At 47.6% G+C, this 17,870-nt stretch overlaps 1 protein-coding gene across 1 annotated transcript in view; it reads right to left on the bottom strand.

Moving 5' to 3' along the window:
* The window catches only part of LOC126185026 (amidophosphoribosyltransferase-like), a 247,646-nt gene that overhangs the window by 117,371 nt on the left and 112,405 nt on the right, over positions 1–17,870 (bottom strand). The gene's annotated exons all lie outside the window — the stretch shown is intronic.

The raw sequence follows: 17,870 nt of genomic DNA on the forward strand, positions 1-17,870 counted from the left end.
CAGCACATTGAAACCACATTTGGGATCTCCCATGGGCGTGCTCATGACATTGTTGTGGATATTTTGGGAATGCGGAGAGTTTCATCTTGGTAGGTCCTGAAATACACTCCTGGAAATTGAAATAAGAACACTGTGAATTCATTGTCCCAGGAAGGGGAAACTTTATTGACACATTACTGGGGTCAGATACATCACATGATCACACTGACAGAACCACAGGCACATAGACACAGGCAACAGAGCATGCACAATGTCGGCACTAGTACAGTGTATATCCACCTTTCGCAGCAATGCAGGCTGCTATTCTCCCATGGAGACGATCGTAGAGATGCTGGATGTAGTCCTGTGGAACAGCTTGCCATGCCATTTCCACCTGGCGCCTCAGTTGGACCAGCGTTCGTGCTGGACGTGCAGACCGCGTGAGACGACGCTTCATCCAGTCCCAAACGTGCTCAATGGGGGACAGATCCGGAGATCTTGCTGGCCAGGGTAGTTGACTTACACCTTCTAGAGCACGTTGGGTGGCACGGGATACATGCGGACGTGCATTGTCCTCTTGGAACAGCAAGTTCCCTTGCCGGTCTAGGAATGGTAGAACGACGGGTTCGATGACGGTTTGGATGTACCGTGCACTATTCAGTGTCCCCTCGACGATCACCAGTGGTGTACGGCCAGTGTAGGGGATCGCTCCCCACACCATGATGCCGGGTGTTGGCCCTGTGTGCCTCGGTCGTATGCAGTCCTGATTGTGGCGCTCACCTGCACGGCGCCAAACACGCATACGACCATCATTGGCACCAAGGCAGAAGCGACTCTCATCGCTGAAGACGACACGTTTCCATTCGTCCCGCCATTCACGCCTGTCGCGACACCACTGGAGGCGGGCTGCACGATGTTGGGGCGTGAGCGGAAGACGGCCTAACGGTGTGCAGGACCGTAGCCCAGCTTCATGGAGGCGGTTGCGAATGGTCCTCGCCGATACCCCAGGAGCAACAGTGTCCCTAATTTGCTGGGAAGTGGCGGTGCGGTCCCCTACGGCACTGCGTAGGATCCTACGGTCTTGGCGTGCATCCGTGCGTCGCTGCGGTCCGGTCCCAGGTCGACGGGCACGTGCACCTTCCGCCGACTACTGGCGACAACATCGATGTACTGTGGAGACCTCACGCCCCACGTGTTGAGCAATTCGGCGGTACGTCCACCCGGCCTCCCGCATGCCCACTATACGCCCTCGCTCAAAGTCCGTCAACTGCACATGCGGTTCACGTCCACGCTGTCGCGGCATGCTACCAGTGTTAAAGACTGCGATGGAGCTCCGTATGCCACGGCAAACTGGCTGACACTGACGGCGGCGGTGCACAAATGCTGCGCAGCTAGCGCCATTCGACGGCCAACACCGCGGTTCCTGGTGTGTCCGCTGTGCCGTGCGTGTGATCATTGCTTGTACAGCCCTCTCGCAGTGTCCGGAGCAAGTATGGTGGGTCTGACACACCGGTGTCAATGTGTTCTTTTTTCCATTTCCAGGAGTGTACTTGAATGCAGATCGGAGACGGGAGGGTTTGCAGTGTTGTGAAGAAATCGTCCACCAATTTCAAGCGGATGAAGACAGCTTTCTTGCAAGGTATGTGACAATGGACGAAATGTAGGTTCAACACTTTGATCCTGAGACAAAACAACGTCTTCTGGGATGCAGAAGGACTAATTATGGTGGATTACTTGTAATAGGGCTTAACGACCAATGCATTACACTATTGCACCCTCCTGCGCCATTTTAGAGAAAAAGAGAAAAGGGTGCGGAAAATTGGCGCGCGGAGTTATTTGCATAGGACAACGCACCGGCGCACAAAGCCCTCACAACACTGGAAACACTGCGTCGACTGTGGGTTCGAACTGTTACGACTTCCGCCACAGAGTCCAGATTTGGCTCCATCCTACTTTTTTTCTTTTACCAAACCTCAAAGGACGACGGTTTGACAATGATGGTGCTGTGAACGCTTGGTTGGACTCGAAATCGAAGACCTTTTATTTGAATGATTTGCAGAAGTTATCTGAGCTTGCCAGTACGTGAAATAGTGTACACGGGTATTATTCTGTAAAATAAGTTGGTATTATGAAATTTCTGTCATTCTTTATTTGTTAGGCTAGAAACGTTTCGCCCCCCCCCCCTCCCTCCCATATCGGTGACATATGAAAATTTGTGCCGGAAAAGGAGTAGAATCCATATTTCCCGCTTTATGGCAGCAGTCGCCTTAACCGCCATCTGAACACGCCTCCAGGATCGACCGACCCACCTTCCATACGTCACAATTCTCATCTCGTAAAGCTCGCTCCCGCACGCACGCATACACACACACACACACACACACACACACACACACACACACACACATTGGATGTGATCGTCGCTTTAACCCGTCGAGGCACGTAATACTTATTGTATTATTGCACAATGCCTTTGTTGACAATTAACATTATGCAGTGTTCCTCCAGACACGCGTTCATGTCTGAAAGAACACTGTATAACGTGAATTGTCAACGTAGACATTGTAAAATATAATAATGACTAAATGCATCTGGCGTGCCGCTTGAATTTGCAAGCGGAACGACCTGACTGACTAACTACAATGTTAATTAACTCGGAAATGGTGCAACGCATTTTTTTTTTTTCACAATTATTTCTCAACACAACCTATCCTGCAACGCCCTTACAATCTTTTCAGACTGTTTCTGACCATACCGGAGATCCTTCGTGGTCAACGAGTTTACCTTCCCACTACGAAAGTCCCACAAAGCATTGGAAAGTGCCTTCCCGAGCGCGGCCGTGGAATTCGGCTTATGTACTTCCTTGTTTTTCTAAGCGAGTGGTTCAAATGGTTCAAATGGCCCTGAGCACTATGGGACTCAACTTCTGAGGTCATTAGTCCCCTAGAACTTAGAACTACGTAAACCTAACTAACCTAAGGACATCACAAACATCCATGCCCGAGGCAGGATTCGAACCTTCGACCGCAGCCGTCGCGCGGTTCCAGACTGTAGCGCCTAGAACCGCTCGGCCACTCCGGCCGGCCTGGTGTGTGTGTGTGTGTGTGTGTGTGTGTGTGTGTGTGTGTGTGTGTGTGTGTGTCTTTTGACCTGTTGTACTGCGGCGGAGATCATAGGTGGAAGTTACGAGAGGCCAGCTGGAATACTAACTTATCAGTGTATATATTCCAGTCCAGTGGTCGAATCTCGGCATTTTCCTGAGAATAGTTAGATGGCTACAGGGTTTCTAATTATTGACACTGGAGTACTGAGAAGTTTAACCCTGTCTAGCGGGTTAAAGTGAAGTTGGCGACACTGATTGATATTGATAGTATACATGTAGCACTGCAGAGAATTAACTCGGACCCAGCAATAAACGTTTCCGATTAAATCTGCAGATCAGTACGTGGCGCGATGCGTGTCGCGCGTCTCCAACAGTGCGTGGAATCTGTTCACGTCGCGACCGCAAATGTGGTTTAGTGCGACGCCACGGCAGCTCCGATGCACGGACGGGCGGAACGTTGCAGCACTGCAACGAATAGCAGCGGAGTCTGCATCCTCGCGTAAACTGCGAGCAGCAACACCGTCGAAACCGGCGCGTTACTTGCATAACTGCTACGAACTGTTTACGAATGTTTCCAGGATGGATTTTCACTCTGCAACGCAGTGTGCGCTGGTATGAAACTTCCTGGCAGATTAAAACTGTGTGCGGCACCGAGACTCGAATTCGAGAACTTTGCCTTTCGAGGGCAAGTGCTTTCCCAAATGAGCTACCCAAGCACGACTCACGAGCGTTCTCACAGCTTTTCTTCCGCCAGTTTCTAACCGCCAACTTTCCAAAAATCGCAGAAGTTCTCCTGGAAAGAAAGATATTGCGGAGACATGGCTTAGCAGCAGCCTGGGGGAGGTTTCCAGAACAGATTTTCACACTGCAGCCGAGTGTACGCCGATACGAAACTCCCTGGTAGATTAAAACTGTATGCCGGACCGAGACCCACACAGTTTTAATCTGCCAGGCAGTTTCATATGTACGAATGGCTCCAAAATATCGTATGTCTCTGTAGGAGCCATTTTTATGATCAAACTGGGTGGAGACAAAGAGACATTGTAAGTTACAGAAGCCTTGGTATTAACTGTTGGGACGTTCGCTCAAAAATGGTTCAAATGGCTCTGAGCACTATGGGACTTAACATCTGAGGTCATCAGTCCCCTAGAACATAAACCTAACTAACCTAAGGACCTCACACACAGCCATGCCCGAGGCAGGATTCGAACCTGCGACCGTAGCGGTTGCGCGGTTCCAGAATGAAGCGCCTAGAACCGCTCGGCCACAACGGCCGGCGAGATGTTCGCCATTCACAGAGTTTTGCTCTGACTCGTCGAGGGCACTCAACGATGTGAATTGTACATTAGTTAGTACCCGATAACCTGAGAAGTCTCTACAGTGAGAAGGAGCTGCCTGAACAGATTCATTTGCAGTGCACACCGGATCACGAGAGGCAACGAATGCGCAGACCAAGCGGCGAAAAAGACGCAGAAAGTACTTTCACCGAATCACTTCTTTCGTGCAGTGAATTTCACAGCACACTCACCAACGAAGCAAAAACGGAATGGGCAGGGTTACTGGACGTGGAACATCACGTCAAAGGTACATGGTATGGTGAGATAAAGCCACAGATCACATGTTGCCCTTGGTTTCTCAACTCGCGAGCTCACGAGAAATTAAAATGTTACTATTAACTAAGGACAAGTCCGCCCCTGGTAGCTGAGTGGTCAGGGCGACAGAATGTCAATCCCAAGGGTGCGGGTTCGGTTCCCGGATGGGTGGGAGATTTTCTCTGCACAGGGACAGGGTGTTGTATTGTTCTAATCATCATCATTTCATCCCCATCCACAACCAAGTCGCCGAAGTGGCGTCAAATCTAAAGACTTGCACCCGGCGAACAGTCTACCCGACGGGAGGCCCTAGTCACACGACATTCTTTAGTAAGGACAAATCATGATACTAATAAAACAGATATTTATTAAAATTAATATCATCTCCAAACTGTGATTCCTGCCTCACTGAAGAGGATATTTTATGTATGTTAATAGGACGTAACAAATACAAGCATCGAAATACAATTTCATTGCACAATGCTTTAAAAAATACGAATTATTTTTGGCTAAGAGTAGCTCTTAGCTCCGTAAATAGGTCCGTTGGCATACACACTGATAAGCCGAAACATTATGACCACTGCCCACCGCGACGTTGGATGCCGCCTGGTGACGTTGCGGGCACATGACGTGGTAACAAAAGTATGTAAGCGGAGCAGACACGGAGGAAGGATCACCTTAGCAAAGGTATGGACTGCAAATAGGGAAATCCATTGAAATAAGCGACTTTGACAGAGGACTGATTATTATTACGCAGAGCCTGTGAACGAGTATCTCGAAAACGGCAAAGCTGGTCGAATGTCTACGTGCTACTGCCGTGAGCGTCTACAGAAAGAGGCAGAAGGACAGTTGAACTACCAGTAGGCGCTAAATGTTTGGACGTCCATGACTCTTCATAGAACGCGGGGTTCGAAGGCTTGTCTGCTCTGAAGTAGGTTAGATGGTGATCTGTAGCATCTCTGCCGAAACAGCACAATGATGGTGCACGCACAAGTGTTTCGGAAAACACCGTTTATCGTACACTGTTGAAGATGGAGCTCCGCAACAGACCACCCCTACTTGTTCACATGTTGACCAAACGACATCGTCAGTTGCGATTGTAGAGGGCACGGGACCATCGGGATTCGACCGTCGATCAATGCAAACGTGTCGGCTCTTTGAGTCATTCAAATTTTTGCTACACTAGATCGCTGGTCGTCTCCACAAACGCCGTTATCGAGATGAACGGCGGCTCGAAACGTGCAGCGCGTCACGGACGCAAAAGCAGTATTATACTACGGGAGACATTCTCCTGCGCTTGTGCGGGAACTGAGATAGTAATCGAAGACGCGCTGACAAATGTGAACCACCTACATCCTTTCATGCGTGATGTCTTCCCCGACGGCGATGTCATTTCAGTGGTGTAACTGTTCGTGTTTCGAAGCCTGAACCGTGTTTCAGCGGTTTGAGGAGCTTTATAATGAACTCACGTTGATGTTTCGGCGACCAGTCTCGCCTGATGTAAATCCTATGGAACCCATCTGCTTCGATACTGGGCACCATCCCTGCATACGCAAATCAACGGCCCTTTATTCACGCGAATTACACGGACTGTGCGCAGACATCTGATGTCACATACCTCCACAAACCCACTAACAAAATGTCGGATCCCTGATATGCAGGGTGTTTATAAATGCATATCGGGATTTTAACGCTTTATAATATTTATTACGTTAAACTTACAGTTATAAATTATATATCTAATGAAAGAGCAACTCAAACAGTTTTACCAAGAACCTTATAAATGTTCAATGTGAGCACCATTTGTCACACGGCACACATCAAGTCTATAGCCGAGTTCTTCCCAAACGTTGATGTGTTCAGCGATGGGGGCAACAGCTGCTTCAATCCGATTTCTTAATTCAGGGAGATCTGCTGGTAGCGGAGGCACGTACACACGAACCTTGATGAAGCCCCAAAGGAAAAAATCGCATGGCGTTAGGTCGGGTGAACGTGGAGGCCATGTAAAGCAAGCCCTGTCATTGGGCCCCTTGCGGCCTATCCAGCGCTTGGGTACAACCAATCGAGTACTTCGCTATGCCAGTGAACATTTATATGGTTCTTGGTAAAACTGTGAGTTGCTCTTTCATTTGACAGATCATTTATAACTGTAAGTTTAATGTAATAAATATCATAAAGCGTTAAAACCCCGATATTCATTTATAAACACCCTGTATTTCATTACAAAAACGGACAAACAAACAGGTGTTCACAATTTTTTCGCTCATTAGTGTCCATTTGTCATTTTACTTAACTTCGTAAAAGAAAGAAAAAAGGGTGGGAAGATTACAGTTTCACGTCCGGTCGACAGCGCGGTCGTTAGTGACCGAGCACAAGCGCAGATTACGAAACAATGGGGTAAGGAAACCTACTGTGCCCTATCGAAGTAACCATGCCGACATTTTCCTGGAGTGACTTTGGGAAATTACGGAAAATCTAAATCTGGATAGCCAGACGGGGGTTTGAACCGTCTTCCTCCCGAATGCGAGTGCAGTGTGCTAACCACTGCGTCGCTCGCTCGGTTTAACTCTGTAAAAGAGAGACGCAAAGCTTTACGAGCTTCTCTTATGTGTATATAATCTATTATTTTCGCTTAGCTTTACTAGTCTGGTTTTATGTAATTCAGTGTTTTATACTGCGTGATCAAGAATGACATATGTCCTGTTTGTATCATGTCACATATTGTATCTACTCAATTGGGCTTTCGCTGAGACTAGTGAAAAAACCTTGCAGAATGTTCTTGATTAACTTTTGCGCAAAAACACTGAAGAAAGTTTACGAACTGGATCTCACAAGACACCGCTATTTGCTTGCCCTGGAGACACCGATAAAAATTACGGACTGTATCAACGTTAGCTGTGCTCAGGAATTCTCCTGCGAAAGGAAACGTCTAATTAGCAAATATTTAATCACTCAGCGCTCCGCTGATGGCGGCTTCCGGCGAGGACAGATTGTATAGGAAGCTGAGCAGTCGCTAAGAGGCCGCGCATCGCCAAAAGTTCTGAAGATGCCTCGCCTAGCGGGCTTCTTGCATACTTTCCTATAAGGTATCGATAAATGTTGTCAGAATAGAATCTGCTTCAATCCACTTCAATGTCTGGGTGATCGGACGCACTCTACCTTACATTCAAGTCATTCTGGAACAAAGCTTTCAAATGGTTCAAATGGCTCTGAGCACTATGGGACTTAACAGCTGTGGTCATCAGTCCCCTAGAACTTAGAACTACTTAAACCTAACTAAGGACATCACACACATACATGCCCGAGGCAGGATTCGAACCTGCGACCGTAGCAGTCGCGCGGTTCCGGACTGCGCGCCTAGAACCGCTAGACCACCGCGGCCGGCGAACAAAGCTTTCACTCTGCAACAGAGTGCATGTGATAAAGGAACCTGCTGGAAACCCAAACCCTCGTATTTCGCATGGTATAACGCATGGTCAGACCGCAAAGATGTTAAGGACCACTGCTCGCAAAAGGCAAGGCTCCGGGTTGAGTCCCCGTCCGGCATGACATCAGCGTATGTCAGCAAGTTTCATTAAGGAGGGCATTAACCTGCCGAGTGAGAACTTCGTTCTGGAAACAACCTAACCGCTGTGGCTAAGGAACCCTTCACAACTGCTACTCTAGATATCGTATCGGAAAGATACACTGTCAAGTCACATTAATGTGACCACCAATCAAAAGCCTGAATAACCGCCTTTTGCAACACAGACCACTGCGGGTCGTGCAGGAAGACAGTCAGTGAAGTTCTGGAAGATACGACAGGAATGCGGAGCGATGCCGAGTCCAGCGCCGTGGCCAGCTGCGCTATGTTTCTCGCTTGAGAATTCATGGTGCGAACAGCTCGATCGAGGTGGTCCCAGATGGTTCAAATGGCTCTGAGCACTATGGGACTTAACATCTGAGGTCGTCAGTCCCCTAGAAGTTAGGACTAATTAAACCTAAGTAACCTAAGGACATCACACACGTCCGTGCCCGAGGCAGGATTCGAACCTGCGACCGTACGGGTCGCGCGATTCCAGACTGAAGCGCCTAGAACCGCTCGGCCACACCGGCGGGCTGAGGTGGTCCCATAGATTCTCGACTGGATTTAAATCCGCAGAGTTTGGTGGCCAGGGGCGTACAGCAAACTCCTTCAGGTGCTCTTCGAATCACGCGCGTGTACTGCGAGCTATGTGACACGTTGTATTCTCCTGGTAGAGATACCATCGTGCCCACGTGGGGTTGATCATGGTCCTCTAGTATAGATAATAACTTGCGTTGATCTACTGTGCCCTCCAGAATGAAAAGATCATCCAGGGAATGTCACGGAAACATACCCTAGAGCATAGCGCTCCCTCCTCTGGCCTGGCACATTTCGACGATTCTTGCAATGTCTTTGCTTTCAGACGTTTCAGCCGTACACGCCTGGGGTCATCTGTCCGATGGAGCATAAAACGTGATTATCTGAAAAGACTACCTGTCACCACTTAGTCAACGTCCAGTTGTGGTACTGGCGAGCAAATGCCAGCCTTCGTCGCCGACAAACAGCACTCAGCTCGGGTACATGAACCAGGCGCCCGCTGCAGAGGTGCATGCGCAGCAACGTTCGATGAACGGTCGTTGCGGAGACATTGTTGGTGGCCCCTTGGTTCATCTGAGCGCTCAATTGCTCAACAGTTACACGTCTATTCACCTGTACACATCCCCTGTCATCTACGGCCCGTGGAATACGACAGTTGCCTCGGCGCCGGCTTTGGATAGCGCCAGCCGGCCGCTGTGGCCGAGCGGTTCTAGGCGCTTCAGTCCGGAACCGCACTGCTGCTACGGTCGCAGGTTCGAATCCTGCCTCGGGCATGGATGTGTCTGATGTCCTTAGGTTAATTAGGTTCAAGTAGTTCTAAGTCAAGGGGGCTGATGACCTCAGATGTTAAGCCCCATAGTGCTTAGAGCCATCTGGATAGCGCCATTTTGCCAAGCACGGTATGCTTTAACCACAGCGGCATGCGAAAAGTTTACAAACTTTATCTTTCTGAAACTCTTCCATCCTTTTTCCGAAAGCCAGTGGTCATGCCATATTGGACGTCAAATTAATCGCTTCGTTTTCGCATTACGACAACGATTGCACTATTTTCTGCGACCACCCGACGCGCTTTATATACCCTCCATTGCTAGTACTGTCTCCTGCCCTCTGTGAGTTGTCACTGCACATTGATCTCGAACACAGACGGTAGTCACATTAATGTGACTGGATCGTCCATTATACAGTGTCTTCATGGAGACGATAATGTAAGAGGTTGTAAAGTTTCTTACAGTGAGATTACTGTCGAGAATAGCAAGGATCTTGGTTGGAGTCCCAGTCATCTACACAACCAAAGTATGAGTGCGTGCTGAAAAGTAATGCCTCCGAAGTTAAAAACTCTTAAAGCTTTTTAAATAGGACAAACGTTATTTGCATTCTACACCTTTATTCTTCTTGTCTGCATATTTATTTCTCAACATAGTCACCCTGGCGACGAACGCATTGCTCCTAATGAGGTCAGTTTCTTCATATCGTCACTGCCTAACCTAACATAACCTAACCTAACCTAACCTAACCTAAGGCCGGCCGGGGTGGCCGAGCGGTTCTAGGCGCTACAGTCATGAACCGCGCGACCGCTGCGGTCGCAGGTTCGAATCCTGCTTCGGGCATGGATGTGTGTGATGTCCTTAGGTTAGTTGGGTTTAATTAGTTCTAAGTTCTAGGCGACTCATGACCTCAGAAGTTAAGTCGCATAGTGCTCAGAGCCATTTGAACCTAACCTAACCTAAGAGTGTTTGACTTTGTTGTCGGCGCCACAACCTCACCTTTGCCTGTACCGTATCATCGCTATGAAAGTGAAGTCTTCGAAAGTGTTGTTTAAGTTATGAAATCGGATGAAAGTCGGATGGGGGTCAAGTCGAGACTGTATGGAGGATAATCTTCGGCAGCGAATCCAAGGCGTCGGATTGTTGCAGATGTCGCAGCGCTCGTCTGTCGTGTAGCATTGTCATGATGAAGGAGAGTGTACTCCATGTGTAGACTAACTCTTCGAATTGGTGCTTCCAGATTTCGAAGGGTCTCTCTCGAACCGGCGTAGTTACGTTACACACCGCCATGGCACACGCTAGGATTCGGATCCCTCTAGCGGCAGAGGGTTGTACCTTGCATCAGCGAAGCGGGAAAGCCTACCAATATACATGATATATAATACCTCAACCGATATTGAGAACAGAATAAAAAATTAGGGCGCACGACGTTTCAGTACGCACTCTTATATCTCTCGCGCGCGCGTTTATCCTGTCTTCGTCAGTAAACCTATGAGAGGGAAGTCATGGACGTCCTTCGTCTGTAGACTGACGAGAAATACACTGAAGCGCCAAAGAAACTGGTATAACCATGCGTATTCAAATACAGAGATATGTAAACAGGAAGAATACGGCGCTGTGGTCGGCAAAGCCTGTATAACGTAAAAAGTGTCTGGCGCAGTTGTTAGTTGGGTTATCAAGATTTAAGTGAATTTGAATGTGGTGTTATAGTCGGTGCACGAGCGATGGGACACAGCATCTCCGAGGTAGCGATGAAGTGGGGATTTTCCCGTACGACCATTACACGAGTATACCGTGAGTATCAGAAATCCGGTAAAACATTAAATCTCGGACATCGCTGCGGACGGAAAAAGATGCTGCAAGAACGGGACTAACGACGAATGAAGAGAATCGTTCAACGTGACAGAAGTGCAACTCCTCCGCAAATTGCTGCACATTTCAATGCTGCCCCATCAACAAGTGTCAGCGTGCGAACCATTCAACGAAACATCATCGATACGGGCTTTCGGAGCCGAAGGCCCACTCGTGTACTGCATGTCAGCATCTACGTCTACGTCTACATGGGACTGTTCAAACTGGTGGATGCTCTGTAATGGTGAAGTGCGGGTGTAGTTGGAGTCATAGGGGATCCCTGACGCGCCAAGATACGACTGACAGGTGACACGTACGTAAACATTCTGTCTGATCACCTGCATCCATTCAAGTCCATTGCGCATTCCAACTGACTATGGCAATTCTAACAAACCAATGCGTCACCCCACACGTCCAGAACTGCTACAGAGTGGCTCCAGGACCACCCTTCCGAGTTTAAACACTTCTGCTGGCCACCAAACTCCCCAGATATGAACATTATTGAGCATATCTGGGATGTCTTGTAACGTGCTGTTCAGGAGAGATCTCCACCCCCTCATACTCTTACGGATTTATGGACAGCCCTGCAGGATTCATGGTGTCAATTCCCTCCAGCACTACTTTAGACATTAGTCGAGTCCATGCCACGTCGCGGCACTTCTGCATGCTCGGGAGGGGCCCTGCACGATATTAGGGAGATGTACCAGTTTCTTTGGCTCTTTAGTGTATATAACATGTGGTGTGGGATGCACGAGGGGCGTTCAGTATCTACTGAAACACTGTTTTATTCGGGCAACTCCAGTTAAAAAATTGTAATTTTGTTTGTGACATCATTTAGTTTGCGTGATCTCGTATTTCCAGTAACTCTCGGTAAACAGCACCGCTGTAACCATTCTTCAAAGTAGTGTCTGCAGCTGAGGTACGTTCCAAGCAAGGAGCAGTTATTGAATTTCTTTTGATGGAAAACCACAGCATTACAAATATTCACGTGCGTTTACAAAATGCATGCGGGCAGCAGGCACTGGATAAATGCACGGTAAGTTGGTGGTAGAAACGTCTGCCGTCAACAGAACACGGAGAATGAAATGTTCTTAGTCTTTCAAGCGCAGCCGGCTACATACAGCTGTAACTCTCGCAATGTTACACGCGCGGATACGCTTATTCGACGTGATCGACGAATAACAATCAAGCAACTCAGTGCTGCACTTGACATCTATGTTGATAGTTCTAACACACTTGTCCACCAGTTCGCGTGTTTGTCGGTTGAAGCCCACCGGGTTCAAATGGCTCTGAGCACTATGGGACTTAACATCTGAGGTCATCAGTCCCCTAGAACTTAGAACTACTTAGACCTAACTAACGTAAGGACATCACACACATCCATGCCCGAGGCAGGATTCGAACCTGCGACGTAGCGGTCGTGCGGTTCCAGACTGAAGCGCCTAGAACCGCTCGGTCACACAAGCCGGCCTCCACCGTGTTCCTAGAAGCCTAATTGAAGAACATAAAGAAGGGGCACCTGTGCTCTACTGCTTGCTCGTTATGAGGCTGATTGTGACGGTATCTAGTCTAACACAGTCACTGGCGATGAAACATGGATTCATCACTTTGAGTCTGAAACAAAATAGCAATCCATGGTGTGGCACCATACATTCTCTTTCGAAATAGTTCAACACAGTGCCCTTAGCTGTTGAAGTCATGGCAACAGTCTTCTGGGACTCAAATGATATTCTGTACGACGTCCTCCCTCCTGGTCAAGCGATCCATTCCGAAATCTTTTCTGAGACTCTTAGGAAACCTAAGAAACAATTAAGGCGTGTTCATGATCACTTCTGCTCCACGACATGACAAGGTCACCCAAAATGGGATCACAAAACTTAGGTGGACTGTTCTTTGATACTGCAAAAACTTAGCTGATGTGCAGACCAGTAGAGTTGGAAGTAGTTCAAACTGTCCTAGGAAACGTGTTTGGAGGAAAGGAAGGTGGGATGTGCTGATGTAGGCACAGCAGCAGGCGATAATACAATGGGATGTTGGTATTACAGTTAAGAGGAGACGTTGTGAAGCAGAACGTTTTCTGAGACTCTGATGCTGAGCAGGAACTTCAAGGGCTGGTACAGGATATGGACGGCAAGAGGTAGTTTCATCTGAGGTTCAAGGGGGAGAACATATCGTTCAACGTTTTGGAGGGAGTGATAAAACTTAGGAAGAGCGGAGACAGATGTAACATTTGCACCAGTGAGGATGAGTCGGTTAAGGGCCTTGTAGCTAGCTATTCATGAAGACTATAGGATTTTCGTCCTCGTGTTCGAGTGATCATCTGTGTTCGGACGTGTTTTGGATCATTAACAAGTAGGGATTACAAGTTAATGTTTGACTGAGTATGTGTCCTAGGTATTTCGTGCTTTAGCTGCGCTGATTGGATGGTTGCGGGTGCAGAACGCACCGATAGTTTTTGTACTATTGTTGGCTGGGCTTTTGCTAGGTCTATGATATGACACAGCAACTGTGTGTAAAGCGCATCCAAGTGTAGTGTTTGTTAAGGGTAGAGAAGGTTATATTTAGGCTCCTTAGCCGTTCCCCTGAAACGCAAGTGGAACAGGGTTGCCAGCCACGGACGGTGCGACGGTGGCTGCTTGCTCCTGACGCAGATGCTGCGTGTGCAGCACTGCACGTATCGTCTCGCGTGGCTAACGCTGCGTCAAATGAGCCGTTCTGTGCCAGTGCTGCAGGGCACCGTGAGGTTTACTTTCCAGCATCTTTAATCCCTTATCAAAGGTATTCTAAAAGTGCTACTCGGGATCCCGGCAAAAGGGCGGTTGTCATATATCGATGGTAGGCAATGAAAACCTCCTAACTTCATTTTTCTGTGAAAAGTTCGTAATTCCATTAACCAGTAACTCTATTATCAAAGAGTGATTTGAAATTGCACGGAGTTCTCTAATCTGTAAATAACTAGGCTTCGACTATATAGCTACACATGCGGCATTATCTGTATCACTTTATATGTTTTTTAAGAAACCGTTTTTGCTTTTCCAGTAAAATTTAACAAATTCGAGTTAAGAAGTTTTCACTGCCTACCATCGACATGTTTGATGAATGGAAGAGTACCGACATACTTCTAACGCAGGATTAGTTGTACTCAAAACTACGTTGAACGCTGAAAGCAGAAAGTGTAACATATTGCGCATAAACTGGCGAGTAGTATTGTAGGAGTGGTAAAAGCAAAGCACTGAAATCAATATTGATGCCAGACATAATAAATAATTTAATAAATGGTTCAAATGGTTCTGAGCACTATGCGACTTAACTTCTGAGGGCATCACTCGCCTAGAACTTAGAACTACTTAAACCTAACTAACCTAAGGACATCACACACATCCATGCAGGATTCGAACCTGCGACCGTAGCGGTCGCTCGGCTCCAGACTGTAACGCCTACAACCCCACGGCTACTCCGACCGGCAAATAATTTAAAGACTGGTTAAAATACAGTTTGATTCTTATTATCGTTCAAAAGCCCCCGAAGTTACTTAGATGACGCTGAGATAAGTAATTTAATACAAAACACATGGGGTCGCAAATGTCGGGAATTACACCAAAAACTGATTAGAAATGTTGAACACGTGACGTCACCAGATGACGTACCTCGCCCCACGTGCAGCGGTTGGGCTTGGGCGTGAAGGGATGATTGAACGATGCAATACTTGCACTAGAGCAAAAGGTACACATTTCGGACACCTTTGGTGAATGTGATCTGTTTTAAACATAGAAGCTGCAAAATTATTGTCCTCGCTGTAACAAAGAAAAAGCTGTTAATATTTTGTGTTACTTTCCTTTACTCCTTTTTTTTGTTTAGAGACATTATACAGTAAAGAAAATGTACCTCAATTGCTGGCAACGACGCAGCTCGAGCTTATAGTCACTCACTTGTGATGCAATACAGTAGGTTTCTCTTGTACTGTAATTCGAAATAAGCTGAGACCGCGATACCGGTAAATAGAATAATAAATCTTACCTTAAAGTAAATATACACGTCTGACGTAATGAAAAAAATACTGCCGCCCACCAAATGCAAGACTCGAACCCTGAGCCCCCCCCCCCCCCCCCCCCCGCGCGGTATATTCGTGAACATAGGCCCGCAGCGACACCGACGTGACTTGGGTTGAGATTAAACAGGTGCGATAGGCTCAACTGCTGCACGTGCGATGACGTACGTCATCTGTTGACGTCTCATGTTCGACATCTGTCATCCCCTTTCGGCGTATTTCCCGACATTTGCGACTCCGTGAGTCTTATATTAAATGACTTGTCTCAGCGTCGTCTACGTCGTTTCAGAGGATTTTATACGTTAATAAGAATCAGTCTATATATAGGTCGGGTCGGTCTACACGTCAGAGAAGAAACGAGGACTCCCCTGTTCTAATCTACGGTGAGAGGCATCTCCTCCATGTGGAACCCCTCTCCCGCCCCACGAGCCGTAATACTCTGATGGAAAAAAATCGCAACACCAAAAATAATTAATGTAGAATAGTGAAATTTCGGGAATACATTTGTCTACGTAAAATACTTCAGCGATTAACATTGCACGATCACAGGTTAATGTAAGCGCGAGATAAGCCATTGCAAATGTGAACAGCTGGTACATTGCTAACAGGTGTAACCAGCAGAATGTTGAATGCAAGCAAACAAGCGTGCATGCATTGTGTTGCACAGGTGCTGGGTGTCAGTTTATGGGCTGGAGTTCCATGCCTGTTGTATTTGCTCGGTCAAGACAGGGACTGTTAACGCTGTCTGTGGATGACGCTGTGAGTTGTCGTCCGATGACGTCCCATACGCGCTCGATTGGAGAAAGATCTGGTGATCGAGCAGGCCAAGGCAACATGTCGTCACTCTGTAGAGCACGGTGAGTACAACAGCGGTAGGAGGTCGAGCGTTATCCTGTTGCAAAACACCCCCTGGAATGTTGTTCATGAATGACAGCACGTCGAATCACCAGACTGAAGTACACCTTTGCAGTCAGGGTGCGTGAGGTAACCACGAGAGTGCTCCTGCTGTCATACGAAATCGCTCCACAAGCCATAGCTCCACGTATAGGGCAGTGTGTCTAGCACGCAGACAGTTTGGTTGCAGGCCCTCATTTTGCCTCCTCCTAACCAACACGCGGCCATCACTGGCATCAAGGTAGAAATAACTTTCATCAGAAAACATAACAGACCTCCACCCTGCCCCATTTGTAGCAATTCGTTCTGTCTTCCCACTTGCCGGTGCCAAGTGGCCGTGCGTAGTCCAATCTCCTTGCAACCGTACATTCTCGTAACCACCACTGCCAGAAATTATGTACAGTGTCTACATTCCTGCAGTCTTTTTGCAGTATCGCAGAAGGAACATCTAGATTTACCGTAGCCCTATTGATAGACCTCGTTCAAAATCAGCGGGGTGTTGACAACGGCGTCTTTGTCGCCTTAAAGGTATTTTTGACTAACATCAATTCACCACATCCAATCGCAAAGACAACTAACGACCGTTACTGCGTATATTTTATGCAAATCTGAATTTCATCCCCATAGTGGGGCTACTATCGCCACTGTTATTGGACCGACGCGAAACTGTAATAGACATCATGTTTCACGCCTACCAACTTTCTTTTATGTCGTATAACTCCTCCTTGGTGTTGCGATTTTTTTCCCATCAGTGTAATAAAAGTGAAAAAACTAAAAGCATAAAGCGGATCAGTAGGATCGACAACAGTATAATAAAGTGAGAGAGACAATCAGCTCGGAAAGTGGATGGGTGCAGCTGAGCGTCACCTGGGGATCAGTGAGCTGCCTGGCCAACTGTCCCACCGATCCTTTACAATGAGTGTTTTCAAGATGGGAACAGAGCCCACTCCCAGACGAACTATAAACACCTGTCCAACTGTTCTTTCGCCGGCCGTTGTGGCCGAGCGGTTCTAGGCGCTTCAGTCCGGAACCGCGCTGCTGCTACGGTCGCAGGTTCGAATCCTGCCTCGGGCACGGATGTGTGTGATGTCCTTAGTTTAGTTGGGTTTAAGTAGTTATAAGTTCTATGGGACTGATGACCTCAGATGTCAAGTCCCATAGTGCTCACAGCCATTTGAACCATTTTTTAACTGTTCTTTCGTCGTCAAATAGTATCAATGCTTAAGGTTTCGCCTACATCGCAGTGCTATCTGAAAAGCCGTAGGAAAGAAAAATAGTGTGTGGCAGAAAAAAGGGCTAGCCGCATCTAAAACTAATTATAAATGGAGTAAGAAAAGGATGATCAGAGCGACTGACAGACGAACAGAAGAGACAGAGAAGATCCAACGAAGAGTGGCACGTTTCGTCAACTGATAGTTTAATAAGGGCGACAGCGTTCCGGACATCTTCAACAAACTCCAGTGCCAGACGTTACTAAAGGCGTTGTTCATCATGGAACTGTTTACTGTTGAAATTCGGAGAGTGTACGTTCCGGGAA

The sequence above is a fragment of the Schistocerca cancellata genome, chromosome 4 (assembly GCF_023864275.1).
Source record: "Schistocerca cancellata isolate TAMUIC-IGC-003103 chromosome 4, iqSchCanc2.1, whole genome shotgun sequence".
Lineage (NCBI taxonomy): Eukaryota > Metazoa > Arthropoda > Insecta > Orthoptera > Acrididae > Schistocerca > Schistocerca cancellata.